The sequence below is a fragment of the Ctenocephalides felis genome, unplaced genomic scaffold (genome assembly GCF_003426905.1).
Source record: "Ctenocephalides felis isolate EL2017-DRISC unplaced genomic scaffold, ASM342690v1 CF-g0.4_SCAFFOLD_00845, whole genome shotgun sequence".
In the NCBI taxonomy this organism is placed as follows: Eukaryota; Metazoa; Arthropoda; class Insecta; order Siphonaptera; family Pulicidae; genus Ctenocephalides; species Ctenocephalides felis.
Genome location: NW_020536999.1, coordinates 30,829,768 through 30,846,489, shown reverse-complemented (window position 1 = coordinate 30,846,489; position 16,722 = coordinate 30,829,768).

Below are 16,722 nucleotides of genomic sequence, written 5' to 3'. Positions count from 1 at the left end.
CGTATAATAAATAAATAAATAAATAAACATTACAGCTTATATTATATATTAGAAAATACGGGTAAAAATGTTTGTTTCTACTTGATTTTCTATCAAACATTTTTAATCAAAATATGAAATAAAGTGCAATGATTAAGTTGTTCAAATAAGTTGATCGTATTGAATTTTCAATATCACGCACACGCAAACCACTCATCCCCCTATTAGTTTTTCAACCACTAGTATTATTACTAGTTTATTTGTAGAAATTTTATGTTGATATCCAAGACATATGCCCGATTTATTTGATCACTCCGATCAAGAGATACATTTTGTGTGTTGTACTCAAATTTGTTCAACATTAACAAAAAGATTCTGAGTTTTCAAAATCCTGATCTCAGTTTCAACTATCATTAATCAGAAGAGAATTTTCACTTCATACTGTAGCAATTAATTTGAAGAAATGAATTTCTTCTCCACTTAAAACTTGAAATATCACATTCCAAGTTCTGAAACATCATCTCTTCTCCTATCTATCATATCAGTAGCAGTCAGTTACACATGGTTACGTAGTACGTTGACAGACCATTATAATATATTACTAATTTAACACCCGACTTGAGAACGTTGGCTCTGCCTTCCTCTGATATTCCCCAAGTACCCGATCCCGCGGTTGCATTCATGATTAATCAACCCGGAATATGCTGTGCGGTTTTATGTAATCATTAAGAGATTAGTCGCCGCTTCTGCATGTCTATGAAATTGGATAGAGGAAAATATGGATATGACAAATGGGGATTGTTTGAATTCCCAAATCACGGTTTAGGTGGTTAAAGGCAAAAATCATGGCCAAACATTTAGGTACTAGTAGTATCACATACTACTAAATATAGGTATTGATAATAAATCAATCTTGTATAAGAGCTCATGCAATAATGAATTAAAATTATTTTGCCATGCCTTTGCCAGAATTGATGGTAAAGTATTTGTCCTTTTGAGTATTATGTTAATTGATAATTTTATTTAAAATTATGTGGTACTATTATTTCGTACGCATTAATTTAGAATTCTACCGAACCCATAATAAATTATTCAGATAATATGATTCAAACCCACATCTCTTTATCGCAAGTTAAATCACCGCCGGTTGCGTAATCCCCTTAAAAGTTGTGCAAACAGATAAACATTTTACCACAAATTTCGTCAAAGGGATGAAGTTTTGATTCATCAAATGATTTTTTCAGTAATCTTTTTAGGAATTATAGGATTCAGTCGCATGTTATGTAAATTTTTTTTATTATTATTTTTCATAGCAAGCTATACAAAGTACATTCAGCTACATTTGTTACAGTTATATATTATTTGACTGCCGAGAAGGATCGCTATCCTGCGATAGCGCCTTCATAGATGTTATGTTATATTTTGTAGTAAATCATTGCAGATTCTTTTTTTGAGACGGTAAAGGCTTGAGCAGATCTGACGCTAATACGTTCGGATGACGACTTAGACGAGCTTTGTATCCGGTGCAGTGAAAACTAATTTCTTCTTCTATAGTTCGAATTCTGAGATCTTGATGTATCAACCAATTGTACGTATTTTGGAGCCTTCACGATTTCTTTCAAAATTTTATTTTGGAACCTTTGTAGAATAGTTATGATCGATTTACTTTCCCCACCCCATAGTTGTAGGCCGTAGGACCATATTGGTTTAATAATTGTCTTGTATATAAGGAGTTTATTTTCTATGTAAAAAATGACGCATTATATTAAGCTGTTTTGATCAAGAGAAATAAAACTTTAAATTGATTAAAGGGTCTCATTGTATAAAGTTTTTCAAAGTGCTTCTACTCTGAACCCAAAATGTATATTTTATATAGATTTATAAAATTAACAAAACAATTTGGATTGAAAATAGTTTTGGAAAACTGTTAATCAACTTTTCAAAAGCATGATGTGTCTAATATCTAAATTACGCTTTCATCAAAGTTCTACTAATGCGCAAAGATTCATGTCAAATCTGCAAAAAGAACACTTTATTCGTTTGACAGAAAAGAAGGTGCGAGAAAGTAGTGATGTGCTATTTTTTTACTGTCACGCTTAAATTAAAAAAATCGATATTCGTATTTGTCTTGGTTTGGTTCGAATTCCAATCCAGCACGAAAAACGTTCGAGATTGCGGTTTACGATTCGGAAAAACAAGACGATTTGTTCCGGTTTGAGTCCGGTTCAAACCCTTCTTTATAATCATACATATAAAAATTTATCAAAAATTAGCAATTCTTTTAAAAAAAACTCTTTAATACGCCAGCCAATGCTCGTTAACAGAATTTACCTTTAGTTCCGAAACGCTATCTGCCCAAAAACGAAGTACCGGAACGACGTTCCGGAGCATTCTGGCTTGACAACATCACTGGTGCGGGATATATATGGATCAATCTAGGCATTATAAACTGCTACTTATTACGATTAAAAATTAAAAGCCAGAATGGTATGTAGCAACAGCTACTTATGATATACTCGAATTACTTCCATCAACATCAGCTACTTTTGCTACACCTTTGCCTGAATAACCAATGTTCTCTCGCATTTCTTAGCAATCTCACCTCTTGCATATCCAAATACGTCGGTTACTTAAGGGTTCCGTTTTCCGTCCTTACATTACCATTGAGACGTATGTCTCTTTAGCTCCAATTAGCCCGGCATTACGTCACGTAATCTGGCGATGATGCGAGCGGAAATCGTACATCTTACCCGCAAAAGCTCTCGTTCGACGGATCAAAGCCACGGCGTTCGCGTGCCGACGCTCCCACGTGAATTTGTATGGGCTTTAGGCATAAATGTGTTTCATGCGTTCCAATAAATTGAGGATATAAATGTTTGAGGCGAGTATTAACGCAACAAAGATCGGAGATTATGGTCTACATACTTCTTTACGGTTTTTATTAAAGATACGACCCAAAAATGATTTAATTGATAAAAATGATATTTTTAAAATTATTAATGAATAATCTCACCTTGAAGATGGTTGTCGTCATTTTATAATTTAATATATACACACATAATATATGTATATATACACATGTATATTCATCTATTAAATTATTTATTTTCTTTTTCTATCTTATTGTGAGTGCTGTTATTTTGGTTTTTCCTTGTCCTTTTCGTATAACTTTTTTCTATATAAATTTTTTACCAATTTTTACATTTTACTAAGTTTATATCAATTTTCAATTTTTTGTTTTGTTATTCCACTGATGATGACATAAAATTTATGTCGAAACATTTGGAAAAATGAAAGATTAATTTGAGAATCTTATATTAGCTTTTTGTTAGATGTGTCGAAGTTAAATTCGAAGCACACATCAAACTCTTGGTCGAATTGTATTGAATTCCCCAAAAACCTCAAAATGAACTATCTTGTTTAACGTTAATATAAAATACGTATGTTACAGCATTAAATAATTATTATTTAAATGAATTAAAATATTAATTATGCGAATGTAATACTAAAGAGAACGACACGGCTTAAATTTATGAAGTTTATGCAAATGCGACTATTTCCGAGAATAAAATATAGACTGGTTGAAATTTTCCTAGAAATGCACGTTCTTGTATGTCATGCAAAAACAAATATAGCATGAGCAGGATGTTTTTAGCATTATTTAATGTGTTGTTTGCTTTTTCCTTTATGTATACTCATGGTGTTTACGTGGCTTTTCGGGACACGGTTTTTATGTAGCGAAACCGACGCAGCGAGAGAATTTTCGTCGTCGCTAAGGTGGTAATTCAATTTGTGGTAAATAACAACATATTACGAAATATATGAATATCAAATTTTTACTAAACAGAAGATACATAGAGCGCACGGGTTTTGTTCGGAGTTACGTGTTTTTGAGCTGTGTTTTTGTTTTAATATATGTTATTCGAAATTTTAGCGTCAAGGCAAAAAAATCTGAATCGGATGATTCAGATAAGAAATTTGTATATATATATATATATATATATATATATATATATATAGGGTAGGGCGCGGCAAAAAGGTCGAGTTTGACTTCAAATAATTATACATTCTAAACTCTAAACCATATGAACTACATCTCAAAACATAGCACGTACCACACAAACAACAGTCATTTTATTTACAGTAAAATTCACAGGTAATTCATAACTATAGAAATCTGTTTCTTTACTATTTTCTTAAATTTGTCATATGTCTCTTTTTACCCCTTAGGTGGGCGTAAAAATAATACTGTATACAACTTTGATCAGATATTTTGTCAGAAATATTTACCAATAGATTTGGAATAACTATTAATTTAATTTATTTCTTCTAAAATATTCTAAAACAATTAGAATATGTTTACTTGAAAATTATATTAAAGTTATGTAAAATAAACAACAGTGATCATAACCAACAAGCTAACAACAAAAAAAAATACTTCTGTTATAGATTTTCAGTTATTTCTGAGATATTGATGGTGGACCTCTTTATCCGCTTATCTATAAACCTCCCCTATTCAATATATAAGTTAGTTAAGTTAGTTCTTTAAGCCGCATGAATTTCGTAAAAACATTTTTTGTGGTTTTAAATTAAATCATCCAATACATTTGGACAATTTTATTATTTATCAAATTTTTAAAATGAGCAAAACCATTGAAATGCAAATTCGATATTATATAAATGAACTGTTCATGTTTGCATGTTCTTTACAGCGGGCAAAACTTTCCACGTTGACTTATAAAAAATTCACTTCCGATATTAAATATTTCCATGTAAATCAGAACCACTATTCGTTGTAGATCGCGGAATATATTGCTCCAAAATAGAAGACGAAGTTTATGCTAAAAAACGTGCAAACAGACTTTGCTCACCGCCCATACCCTGCTTTTCAATCCCATACTTACCGCTAGCTATTCGCCGTTTCTGCATTCAAAGCTTTTCGTGTTTTACAGAAAAAGTTCGGCCACAACCGTGCCGTAACAAAACCCTGACAGATTGCGCGAGTTTATTTCATTCGGAAACTGCAACCAGAGAAACTCTTCTCTGTAGTAACGCAAACATGCGGCCGCTTTTCGATGGTTATTTTTTTGTAGTTCGCGCCCCCGTTCGCCGTCGGTCGCGGCGGGCGCGAACCTGCCGCGCTGCACCGAACGCGGTAGTAAGTTTCGTTATTAGAAAATTAAATGAACGCTCCAGATTCCAGTCGCTGCTTTAACTCTAACTATTGTAATGAAGGGGATTGCAAAAAAACAAGTCGGGGAAAATAATAGAAAATAAGAGAAAAATGTTCTGTGAAATTTATTATTTTATGGGTGCGGTAAAATTGTAATTGCGTAATTTATTTCAATTAAAACAAATATAAAAATAATAAAAAATAATGTTATAAATTTAATTTATTCATATAACTAAACTATTGGAATGTATTTACACTGTACAATTTATCAACACCACAATATTAACACTATTATGGCCGAACGTTGCTGACCGAAACTAGAAAAGCTTTTATATACCATTGCATGTAGATGATTGTTATATTGCTTATCATATGAAAAATAGTGTTGAATTAAAGTTCATTCTCAATGTTTTACCCCCTCATTCTATTACGAAATAAAAAACGGTGACATAAGATAGATTTTCATTGCCGTTCACCAAAGTGTTAAAATGAATAGAACTGCAAAAATTCTAGAGACATTGAAATATGACATATTTTATTGTAACATGAATTTCTTTTTTAATTTTCCTCTTGTGGTGGCGTAGTTCTCTGGTGGATTTAGATGATCCTCGAAGCGGCTTTTGTAATTGTCAGACAGGGTTCTTATTTCACCGTTTATTGGTGCATACAAAATTTCTTTAAGTAGTTTATTTTTTCGGTATCTTTGAATTTTTATCACGTTTAATTTGGAAGTTGTATACCATATGTCCAAAATGGATATTCATTCAATATATAATTAAATACAAATATTTCGTACTATTTATGTGACCAATATGTACAAAATCATATTTGTTCTAGGAATATATTCACAATGTAAAACATTTCAAGTTTTTTTCTCATTTTGAATAAAACTTGTATTGCCTGTACGAATGTAATTAACATTTATTTATATATTTACTCTGGAAAACAAAATCCGGAGTGATCCAAATGTCCAAACTTTCCAAAGTTCGCTAAAATTCTTCTCCGGCTTACTGAATCGATAAATAACTCCGTTTAGAGATCGTTTGCACGGCTTCTTTGAGGTTATTTCCAAACGCGCTTTCGGTCAAAGGTCTGTATTTATTCAGCAACATTTGATATCTAACAAAAAATGATAGAATCACCAGATTGTTGTATATTTCATTATGATTTATGTCAAGACCAAACGACTCCAAGGGGACATAAGTGTGTAGTTTGCCTAACCCTCAACTCGAGTGCCTTTTCGGCCTCGACGTATACGCACAAAAGTTATAACTTACGATTTGAGAAAGGCCCCGTGCAAAATCCCTTTTTACTGACATATTTCAAAACCCTACCAGCCATAAACACGCAGCCGTTTATATCATATATGCTTAATAACAAGCAGCCGTTACGCTTTCTGACGCAACTATATGTATTAAGAAAATTTATGTTGCACAATCTACGTAATTTTAGAAATATCGTGCATTTATAACTGAATTTAGCATTTAATGAGTTTTCTTGGTGAGATACAATGTAATTTAATTTAAATTTAGATCTTTATACAAAGTAATCTACGCTATAATAGGATACGCTGATATTCTTTAAACGATAAATCACTTGCGCTCTAAAGATATAGAAAATTTTATGCAATAATGATATTATAATATGTGAAACTTGTGGTATACCAGAACGATTCTGCCGCTAAATAGACCAAAGTTACGGCAATCCTATGTTACGTTGCCAGTTTTCATACAAAATGCTACTATATGCCATATATTTGCTGTGCGATCAGACTTTTTGCACATAAAATGCAACTTCACTCATCTGTTATCAAGCCATATCTCAAAGAATGGCAATTGTGATAACATCGTTTTTTTGACATTTGTGCGTTTTCTAGGATAGATTTTCTATCTAAAACGCCTAACTGCACAGCAACCACATTGGATTTTGACCATTTTTAGTACAACTTTATATGAAAATTGCTACATAACATAGCAGTTTCCATAACATTGGTCTATTTTACAGCAAAATTAGACCCTTTGCATCAATTTCAATACATCAATTTCAATACACCAATGTCTTTCTGGAATGGTGAATTAAATCTATTCTTCTTAATTGCTACACAGACTGTTTCCAGATCCTGATTTCGTCGTTATTATTATAAAGATGTCAAAAAATAATTACTTTAATAAAATCTATATTAAAGTATATTGTCATTACAAAGAATAATCCTAAACTTCTTCAAGAACTTCACTATCAAAAGACCAACATCAAACAACTCTCCATTTTCAACATAATATCAACATAAACTTACCCATTAGCATGAATATAAAGATAAAAGTATTTGTAATAAATAAACCATAAGATTTCAAAAGAATCAATAAACAAGCAGAATATCTATATCACAACTTGTCTGGAACACTCTCAGTAGATCCTGGATCTGGGATCGTTGTTCCTCACACTTTGATTGATTGATCTAACTCTAACTCCTTTAAGCTATCAAGCGGGACGTGCGAAAAGGGCGAACTTATCAATCCGAATCACGTCGAGAACTTAATGGAAGAATAAATCAAATCATTGCTCTATCGATCATACACACCGTCGCGCACCCTTGGAGAAACGCAACGGGTAATAAATAAGTTTAAGACACGAAGGAACTGGTAGTTTGTCATAGTTATAATTTAAAGATTTTGCTTTAATCTTTTTTTCTATTCAGATGAAAGAACTGGGTTTCATGATCCGCTATGAAGATACTTTTTGTCCAGTATTTAATATTTCAATAAAGTCCTGTGGTTGTCATTTTGATAGAAGTGATGAGATATTTTAATTTATTACAACAACTATAATTTTCATTAGGAGCAAATGTTAATAAATACAGCTTGAAATCACGTTCTTCGTATTATTAAAAATATACATTAATAAGTCATTAAAAATATACATTAAGGTAAATAATAATATATATTATTAATAAGAAACAGATTATAAGATATATCAGTTGATTCTATTTTAGTTCAACATTTATTTAGTTTTAACTTCAGCTTAGTAATTTCCTGATACCTGAATAAAAAATAAGAACCTAAATTTTCGAAACGCAGGTATCAAAAATATTTAGCTTTTATAATCAAAAAGAATTGATTATAAAAGCTAAATATTCACAGGGTGCCTCAGAACTGAATGTCAAGCCGGAAACAGGGTGATAGTATTGATTATAACTGCATATTATGAAAAAAAAATTGGATAAAAATGATCCTACGTAGTTCGAAAATTATGAGCTTTTAGGTGCGAGCTTTGATGACAATGTGACTTTTTTCCGCTTTTATTGTGCTTGGTTTTTTTTAATTTGGTCATTTAAACTTTAGATCCGTAATCGTAAATAACATATCTAGGACTACAGTCAGAAAATAATGAAACAATGAACGCAAGTTTTGAAGAATTAAAACTTTTTGTTGAACTATTTTTCAAAATTAAAAATGAACTAAAAAGTGACGGCAAGTTTCATCAAAAAATCAAATTTTTATCAAAAGTTGGCACATATAGTTTCATAATAAAAAAATTTCGAGTAATTTTTTTGCGATAGTTATGATCATATCTTTTATTACCCCGTTTAGGCTTGACAAGGCCTGAAACACCTTGTATATTGAAATTAAAAGCATAAATATAATTATATAACCAATAACAACTACAGCAAATATTATAACGACTTGTATTAGAAATATTTCCCAATACAAAATGATAGAATTTTTATATTTATAATAATTATCATGCATAACGTTATGGATATGTACGTATGAATTACTTTAATTCATGAACATTAATAAATCTACCATGATGTACAAATAATAATTACATACGAATTCATATTCATATAATCTGACGCATTTCCCGTTCCCGTCGATCGTTCGAGTAATACCAAGTTATTTGCCGGCAGCTTTTTCCGTGTGATTGATAAATTGCCAGGACGAGCGACATTCGGCGCTTTATTGCTGATTTTGGATTTGCTCATTTATAGCGCGGCACAAATGTTTAATATCAATACATAAATAAACCCGAACAGATCAATACGTTAATTCCGTACTAATTAGTAATGATGTAGGTCAGCCAACCGTATGCAAATATGCGATGATTTAATACCTGCGTTGAATTTGTTTGAGCGCTTATCTTCTGCAAATACGAAGACCATAAAGTATAATTTATAAGATATACATATATATATATATATATATATACAATTTATCATAATAATTTAAATATATATATATATACATATATATAGTGATATATTACTTGTTCTATGATATCTCTACTGTGCATTACTATGGATTTCGGATTGTTGCCAGCTTAAGAGGATTGATTACTAGATTCATGCATATAATATGCCCTCAGAATGGATTTGTAATGCAATTATTGGCATTAATCGATATAATGATAGGCAATAATTCATACGTTATCTTAAAGCATAAGTGATTTGCAGATTGCAAATGTAGTGTATATCTCGCGGAAATTTATCACTGAGTGTCTGATAAGACAGATGTATATACATACATAATAATATAATATATACATTGTACATTTACTTTCTATATAGTTCATTATATTAAATAAAAATAACCAAAACAAAATAAGCAACGAGTAACTATTGAATTTCGAAATTGTAAATACAGCGCTTTAGAAAAGCTCCCGGAAACGAGTTCCATGCTTACAATCTTACCGGACTTCATAGAAATTTGCGGAAGCCAATAGAATTATAGTACACTCAAGTCGGAAAATCAATATTTTAAATTAATTTGAAAGAAATGTCAAATGATGCACTTATTTTTAAGAATCTGAAGCAGGATTTATTGTATTATTCAATGATAATAACGTATATCTTTCAATTCTTTATATTTAAAAATTAAAACAATAAAATCTATAAATATAAACACAATACAATTAATGTTGGTTACTTTCCACGGTATTCTAAACTCATGCAATATGCTAACAAATTTAAATTCTAATTTAAATATCTAAATTTAATAGCACACGTGATGGGTAAAAAGAATACTTAACAACTTTAGAATATAAAATCACAAATATGCGATCAACTAAAGATCTATGAATTAAGTTTTATATTCATCGATTTCGATCCACTAAAATTTGTAAATTATTATTATAGACCTAAGTCAGGTTTCATTTTGGTACTTGTGTAAACAGCGATATTCAAATTTAAAATAATTGCTTGTTGCACGAAACTACCGTGAAATCATCTGCTTTTTATTTACTAGCACATTATATTAAGCCCGAACACGGGACATTGCCGATACCATGCCTCGAGAGCATTATATTAAGACATTAAACTATTACCGAACTGAATTTCGTTCATAACTCCACATTATAATCTAATACGATTCGTAGATAAGATAACGTTAATACGCTGGTAATCTTCGGGATATAAGTTTAATAATACCGTAATAATATGGCGAAGCGAGATAGATGCAATATAATGATTTCATAATAAATTTTGAATATACGAGTAATTTTGTTCAGAGAATTCCAATTACTGAAGCGAATATCCATCAAGTTGGCTGCACGAAGTAGCTAATCATATGCGGTTTGATGAGAGCGTCAGAGTTCAGATATTAAATAGAAGATGTGACTTTATAATATTGCACTGTCCATCTTGGAAATAATAAATTTTTATCTAATTCAAGTTATTCAACAATCTGTATAGAGATAATTGAAAATTTCATACTTATACTAAAATGATTTAATAGCAGTAATTATTTCTTTTAACATTTCAATCGACGTGTTTGATATGAAAATAAATTTAAATGTATTTGAATAATATAATAACTACAAACAACAATTAATCGTTTCATATTAATTAGTTTTAAAACGTAAAATTATTTCAATATTAGCATGAATATCTTTTATATTTAAACTTAACATTCTAACTTTGAATCTTGAACGTTCAACAAATATAGTGAAATATATTGCTATTATTATTGAGCAAAATAATGTATATACTAGATATTTTTAGCTTGTTGAATGCCATTGAAGGAGCTCATTTACGGACAAACATTATTTTATTCAGAATATAGAATACAAAATAGCATTATTTGAGACATTATATACCTGGAAAGTCCAAAAACTGCCTGTGAAACGAGAAAAAGACCACTTCTTTCGACCCAAATTTTTGTATTAGTAAAAAATCTCAAGCAAATATCTGCACATGTTAACAGATTTAGTACCAGTTTAGGCAAGTCGGATATAACAAATCCTGTGAGACAACTCCATTCGGATTTTTCTCACTCCGGAGTGAGTTACCCATCTCTAGTATATACGATCAGAATTATTTTATTATATATTTTACACCAACGAATAAGTAAATATTATATTAATGGTCTTTTTGAGTTTATTGATGAATTAAAAAATACTATACTTTTATGTAAAAAGAAAATATGCTATAAAAATGTTGGAAATGTGATTTTTCTAATGGACATTAGAATTTAATGGTTAATAATATTTGTAGTTTTTATTAATACTGCACGCTTTTCTTAATAATTCTAGATAAGTTATAATAATTCTATGTAATTTTAACAGATCTAGCTTATGACAACTGTAGTCAGTTTTTAGCAATCTCATCAGTCGATTTTCAACAGTTGTAATTTCTAGCTGAGGTATGTTCGTTGCTAGTATAAATCATAGAAAATACTTTACGAATTGGTAGTCACAAACAGTCTAAAAGTTATATAAAATGTATTTGCTGTGCGATCAGGCATTTTAAATATGAAACCTAACCTTCAAAACTTCGAATAACAATTTTACCATGAGTGAAACACTTTAATGTCATTTTGATAATACATAGATGAAGTTAGGTATATTTCGTAAAGATTGGATACTAGTGCAAAAATAAAGTGCCACTATTTTTAATTTTGTACATACCTATCGATATTCAATAAAATATCCGGCTAATTAAACACAAAAGCATGTATCTTCTTCCATTTCATTACGCCTGACCGCAACAATCTCTATGTTAATTTAATCATAATGGACAAGAATTATTTGGCGTATAACAACCCAGCCGCCTATAAAATCGCATTGGAATTGCATTACGATCTAGCTGATTACGAGCAATTTAACGTAATCGACGGTACAATTGATTTTACAGCGAGGACGTGATCGGATATTCCGCCGCTCTCGATCCGGGGTAGTTCGGGTGTAGTTTTTGCACGCGCGGATTCGCACGACAATTCGAACAAATTGGTCCAGGAGGCGACGATCGCAATGGTCAGACAAATTTTAAGCAAGTTATTTATTCACATTTGTTTCTATTTTCACCTAGATATTGAGAAATATCGAAGATCACGACGTTGAAACATATTCGGGAAATGTTTCAAAAATTCTCTTTCAATTTTTTCAATAATAATCAGAATATTACTTATATTCTATGAGTTATTTTGATTGACATTAATGAAATATAATTATAGATAGTAGTTACCCCTGTGGGTATGTACAATTAGAACTAATTTTACTGGAGCAAGTGAATTGGTCATAATTTCTTTAGTCTTCTAGATTATAATGTATGGAGCAGCTGAGCAAAGAGCAATGACTGAATTGAGGCGGTTTTTTAATTTTTGATGACGATTTGACGATCTTTACTAGAGCCACATTTGATTTACTAGAGTAGCCCCAAAGCTCTATTCCGTATGACCAAATTGGAATTATTATTGTTTTATAAATCAAGATTTTGTTTTTGAGTTCTTACAATTTCATACTAATAATAATATTTCATGTTTACTATTTAGATTTTTGTAAATTTCTTTATTTATTATTTTTGATTGTACATTTTTGTTTAGTAACTTCCCGTAGGGTAAGTTATAGTAATCGCAAAAAAATCGAAAATGAAAATATTTATATATCTTTACGTTTTAAAGGTTTCTGAATACTTTGGAATACCTTAGAAAAAATGGATGTATGTGTGCGTGTGTGTGTGTGCGGATACAAATTTTCGTCGATGATTTCGGGAACACCGATCAACCGATTTAAATAATTCAAAAAACATTCGATTCGTGCTAATAAGGAGACGTGCTGATTAGTTTTTGGCGGGGGTAGGTCTAGCCGTTCCGAAGATACGGGGCAAAAAGTGCAAAATAGAGATTTTAACAATAAGTATAAATTTTGTTTACATTTCCATTGGTTCCGTACTAATGTTTATCCATTAGCTTCGTTATTTCGTCTCTATGCAGTTAAAGCAGTACGATTGCTTTGAAAAAAGTTCCGAATTTCCAAAATAATTCAAAATAAATTTTTCTTCAAAAATCTAATTTTTTCAGAGTAATTTTTGGTACGGAAAGTTCCAGCAATTTGCCTTAAGGCACAATGACAAGCACTCCACTAGTTTTTTATTATTTTTATTTTTTATTTGTCTCACCTTTCTTCCAACTGACTACATTTCCCAGAATTCGATCTTGGAGCTACATTTGTGAACCTCATCTTTTATAATGGCGGGATTTTGCATTGCGCTTTGCATTTACAATTCTTTAGTCATGTGACAAAATACATACTTTTATTATTTAAGTTTTAGTTTATTAATTTATTTCATTAGTTTTTTTTATTAAACAATGTCTTGATATTTTAATTTGTGATATCTATAGTAATCATGTGATAATATTTTAAATATTGTAAAAAATCCATAAAATTAAAATTAATAATATATTTTTACAAATGAAATGAAAATAGTATAATTCATTTAAACTAAAACTACTGAAATTTTAAAATTTTCATTAGTTCGATATATTGTTTTAGTAGCTTAATATAGCTACTAAAACAATATATCAAATCAAGAATTATGTGTCGTGTATTCTTGGTCCACAATCTTCTCCGGTGAGGCAACCCCTGCAGCAGGCAAAGCAACCCGGCAATCCTCCGAGCGATACAAAAGAGTAACCGTGCATAAGCGTGTAATGTTCACAGGGGCATACTGAATACTGAACAGAATGCGTTTGCACCCGCTTGCCGTGTCTCTAGATACCATAATCCCTCGTGAGATCCGGACATTCCGGAAGAATACGAGTATGTGCGCTCCTAAAAGGGCATCAAACGTAATTTTGATGAAATCCTAGTGGAAGAGAATTTTAGGTTATTGCAATAAAATTGTAAGTAATATTATCTGATGTGCTGCAACTAATGTTCTTGTTGTAAAGAACGTTGAAGTAGCATTTATTCTTTGAATATACTACATAAATGTTAAATTGCAACTACTACATAAATAAAATCACATTTAGTACATAACGTAATTTTTTATTTCAACCCTTTTGCTACATGCACGCTTTCCGCAGGAATGTCGCTGCTGTACGGGAACGGCGTGCCACTCTTTTGCACTACTGAAGGGACAGGCTGTACAATTTTACGTAATTTATATAATTACGTTTCTAATGAACTAAAATGACAATGAAATACTAGAATTCTCAATATTTCAACTCATAATGTTAAATATTGAAACAAAGGCAAATGCAACACGTCGTCCACAGACGACATGCGTAAACACAGACCTCATATGGATGTCGTCTGCATCCGTAGTAAAAGCATTAATACATTTTTGTTGAAATTCATATCTATTTATTAAGTTTGTTTTAAGAAAATTTTAATGAGAACAATTTTTTGCAAGTACATTTATTATATGTAAATTTGATCAATTCATGAATGTGATTATTTATTTTGACTTTTAATTACTAGCCAATAAAAATAAATAATATATCATCAGAGCTAATTAAAGATTGATTTTCATATTTGATTGCATCTATAGTTGTATGACCTTTACATATGCAATAGATGACTGCCAAAGTGCCAACCTTATAATTAATAATAATCTTGCTTCGGATTACGGATGAAGAAGCTTTACCATAACTATTATTATGGTATTATTATTATTTCTAAGTCATTTAATGACTGATAATTGCTATCTTAAACTGCCGACATCAGCTTCTGGCCGATTACGCAACTTATGCGACTAGAAACTGCCACGTCCACCAGGAACATCCCTTAAAACGAGCACGTCCTACGTACTGTCCGCCTGTAACTCTTGTATCCGCTACATGGCTACCTGCCGTTTGGCGGAACGGTGAAAAAACTCGAAATCAACTATGTGTTCTGCCGCTCTCGACGAACCCTTGGGCAGAAATAGAGAGGGAGCTAAAGATACTAGCGTAGAATTAATTGGTTGTAGAACAAGAAAAAAATGTATAAAAAGTTGCATTTCATTAAAACTCTGATTTAGTAAGTAAATGAATGATTTGTAAAAAACAGTAGTCGACAGCAAAAAAACAACGTATTAAATTTTCATGTAATTTTTCGATATCTATTTATTATTTTTATTTTAAAAAATTGTAAATATTTTACTTTTGCTAGTAGTAATTGGTTGAAAAACTAGTAAAAAAATTAAGATTTTAAAAGATCATTCACTTCACGTACATTTATACCTACCACTCGCAGTCAAATGGGCCTACAGTTAATTCAGATAATGATAGATTTGTTGTTGTATATAAAATAAAGAAATTTTCATAAAGTTTTATCTGAATTCATGTTTATATAAATTCTAAGCAAAGTTATAAGAAAAAAATTAAATATTAATGCAAAATGCCATATGCATGCATAATATACTTTATTCGGCCTTTTCACATTGTTTATCAATTAGTTTAGTCTGAAATGCGCATTTAACGCAAATATATTTGTTTTTCCTAATTTTCACAAAATTTTATTTGACAAGTTTTCTTGTAATCAAAAATATGCATGGCCGAGTTAAAAAATTAACTAAAACAAAAATTTGTGCCTAAAAATGCTTTTACTCATCCAATCTCAATACACAATTTACGTATTTATTCAGCCAGGTTCAACATGCTGAAATAAAAATCGAAAGTTGAAATGAAATTTAAAGATTTTATGTTACATTTTTTTTAAAGATTTTCACCAAATAACGTACTAATCTACAATATCTAATAGTTTTCGGTACACTTTTGCTGCATTCTCCTATTTCTTTAATGTTAAAAATTGGGGAAAAACATTTGTTTGGTTTAATTTTCTACACCGTGAGAGTAATGAAGTTTGATGTATACAAATTGCTTCAAAATCAGTGAAAGAAACAACAAATTATCCAATTGAAGAATTGAACAATGTCTCCCCTTGTCATTTCTCAAATAGGAAAAGGGTACTGGAACTACTTTTTTGTACTAGTTTTAAAGCACAGATGTATAAATTAATATATCCATATTTACAAAAAATATATAAATATTATAATCTAAGTGTTTTCCGCATAACATTTTACTTAGTGGACTCGTCCCACATTTTAAAATGAATAGATACAATTAAAATTTTAGTGTTAAATCTCAAACATTTTTAATAACATAAAATTTATTTGCTCGTACAATAACTGTGAGATTTCTAAATAATTCTGGTGGTTTCTGAAATATATTTATTATAAGAGAACTCATCAGCTCTATGTCCAATAAAACGAAGCAAAGAAAAAAAAACTCCATTAATACAGCTATTTGCTGATTCCGGGCGCGTCCGCGTTCGCACCGGGGATGAACGCTAGATTGGTGCCATTGTCGAAAGCG